The sequence below is a fragment of the Papaver somniferum genome, chromosome 4 (assembly GCF_003573695.1).
Source record: "Papaver somniferum cultivar HN1 chromosome 4, ASM357369v1, whole genome shotgun sequence".
Lineage (NCBI taxonomy): Eukaryota > Viridiplantae > Streptophyta > Magnoliopsida > Ranunculales > Papaveraceae > Papaver > Papaver somniferum.
In genome coordinates this window covers 53,344,311-53,347,406 of record NC_039361.1, presented here as the reverse complement: position 1 = coordinate 53,347,406, position 3,096 = coordinate 53,344,311, and positions in this window count along the sequence as shown.

Genomic DNA, 3,096 nt, shown 5'->3' with positions numbered 1-3,096 from the left:
AGAAGTTCAACATTACCTTTTCCAAGTTTACCTAATTAGGCAAAGTTACGTTATTGCACAGTTTGCACTAACAAAATCTATAATTCTATTGCGGGCTCTTAATATCAGTGGGTATAGTTTGATCCAAGAGTAAATTAGAGATGGTTTTGGATTAACTTCAACATAAAAGTCACTAACAAGCTGGTTAGGACAAGATTAGGAAATTGATGTAATCCTAAGGGAATTAGAAGTCATCTAGTTCTAAGAAAAGGAAAGACATGTAATAAGGTAATAGGACTAGGAAAAGGAATTCATAGTTCTATATATATATGATCACCAAAGTTGTGGTTGATCATATGAGCAAGATTATAGCTTGTGTTTAGTTTTGAGAGATTTTATAAACATCAATAAATAGAGTTGTCTTTATATAATCTAAGTTTCATCTTGCAGTTGCCATTAATTGGTATCAGAGCTTGTTTCTGAGCCATGGAAAGCGAAACCACCATTGTGGGTGCAAAACAGTTCACGTCACCATCAATACAAGTTCCAATCCTCAACGCCACAAACTACACAGTATGGGCCATGAGAATGAAGGTACTGATGAAAATCTACAAAGTTTGGGAAACAATTGATCCTGGTACATTGGACCCAGACAAAAACAATGTTGCCATTGGATTACTCTTTCAAGAAATACCAGAATGTCTTGTTCTACAAGTTGGTGAACAGGAAACTTCAAAGAAAATTTGGGATGCAATAAAGGCACGTAATCTCGGAGCTGATCGAGTTAAAGAAGCCCGTCTGCAAACCTTAATGTCTGAATTTGAAAGAATGAAGATGGAAGACACTGATACTATTGATAGCTTTGCAGGAAAGCTATTAGAGATAGCCTCAAAAGCTGCGTCACTTGGACAATCCATTGATGAAGATAAACTGGTAAAGAAGTTTCTCAATAGTTTACCAAGATCCAAGTATATTCATATCATAGCTTCTCTCGAACAAGTCTTAGATTTAAAGAAGGCTAGCTATGAAGATATAATTGGAAGAGAGAAAGCATATGAAGAAAGAATCCTTGATGAAGAAAACAATGGATAAACTCAAGGAAAACTCTTGTACACAAACTCTTACCAACAAAACTCTGTGACAAGAGGAAGAGGTCGTGGAAGAGGTGGTAGAGGAAACAGAGGCCGAGGAAGGGGAGGAAGGTTTAGCTCACAAGATAGAACAACAAGTCAGAATGATCAAAACCAAGGGAAAGAAAAGAATGATAGATCAAACATTATTTGTTACAGATGTGATAAACTAGGACACTTCTCCTCTGTATGCCCTGAAAGGATACAAAAGATGGAAGAAACAAACAAGAATGAAACAAGGGAAGCAGATACAGCTCTTTTCATGCACGAAGTTGTATTCTTAAACGAAGGGAAACTAATACCAAAGAACTACGAATCAAAGAATGGAGAATAAGGAATCTGGTATTTAGATAATGGAGCCAACAATCACATGACTGGAAAGAGACACTACTTTTCTGAACTCAATGAGAAAATCAAAGGACAAGTGAAGTTTGGGGATGGATCTTCTGTAGAAATTGAAGGGAAATGATCAATTCTATTTCAGAGCAAGACCGGAGAACAGAAGCTTGTCACAAACATCTACTTCATCCCAAACTTACAAAGAAACATTCTAAGTTTAGGACTGATTAATGATTTTTCGTGGTTGTAGTAATGAGGTTCAAACTCTCGGACTTGTGAAGATTAAATTTAAAGATTTAATAAAATTATATACAAAAATATTAACAAAGTGGGCGAGAGGTAACCAAGACACTAGATTCCACTATTATGCAAAATTGAATGATAAATATTTCAAAACTCTATTCAATTCTTAAGTCCTCTTTTATCTTTAATTCACTATCAATCATACAGATTCTCAAACATTATTTGTAAACCTTAAGCATATATTATCAAGAGATTAAACCAAGCATAACCTATCAAACTGAATAACAAATAATTAAGACAATCATTCAAATAATTTAAAACTCTGCAAAAGCAGCGATTAGGTGAATTATATAATTAACTGAAATAGTTACCTATTTATGTTGTGTGAATAGCTTCCTCCATTTCCTTGGTTACGAGGGATTTAGCTCATCATAGTAAAAATGCTCTCAAAATAATTTATTATGGCTCAAAAATGGTTTACAAATGATGAGAATATGAGAAATACAATAAAACCAGAGACCTACGACCCTCAGTGACAAAATAAGACTGTTGCAGCTGTGTCGCAAACGCTGTGGAAAATAAGACTGCCTGATGTACGACCCACAGGTGTGAGTCGTTATTACTGTAGAAAAACTACTGTTGTTGCAGGTCCGTTCTTCGTGTTCTTCATGTTCATCAGCAGCAGCAGCAGCAGAAACCGAGTTTGGGAAAACTCGAATTTCTTCTTCTCTGGCTCTCCTCAGCCCCCAGACTCTCGACACCCTCTATTGTGATACTCAAGCACCTTATATACACAACAGGACACGTAAATCCCGAGAATATCTTTGTAATAACTCCCTTTTCTTCTCTGCAAGTCACCGGAGATTTTATTCTCCATGTTTCCTTTTGCACGCCTCTGTTTCCTTTCAAACTCTGATTATGCGTTAATAGAAGATATTTGGTATTTCTATCTTCTAGGATTCGATATATATCCTTCTAGGTACAATATCTTCCGTCTTTACTCGAGTATCTTCCACATATATTCTTTCCAGGATGCTTCGGTCCCTGTTTAGCTTTGATCTTCTCTAACGGATTGTTCAGCCCAAGTTTTTCGATCCAATTCATTGTACCAAGCCTGTTAGGCTATATTAGGTCCATCCCAATCATTTCCAGCGATTGAATCTCGCTCAAAGCCCACACAAGATCGAACCCTAAACTGCCAGTGAAGTGTGCATGGCATAAGATTTTCCCGCCATTTTTTGAATCGTGAAGAAAGGGTGTCCCCCTAACCACTGTTGGGTGTCCCTTTAGCAACTGGGGTAGAAACATCCTTTTGTTTGGGGGAAATAGTAATTTTTCTGGGTTCCTCCGGGACATTTCTGGGACGTTTCCGGTGCATTTCTGGGGCCCTTCCGGCATACTTTCG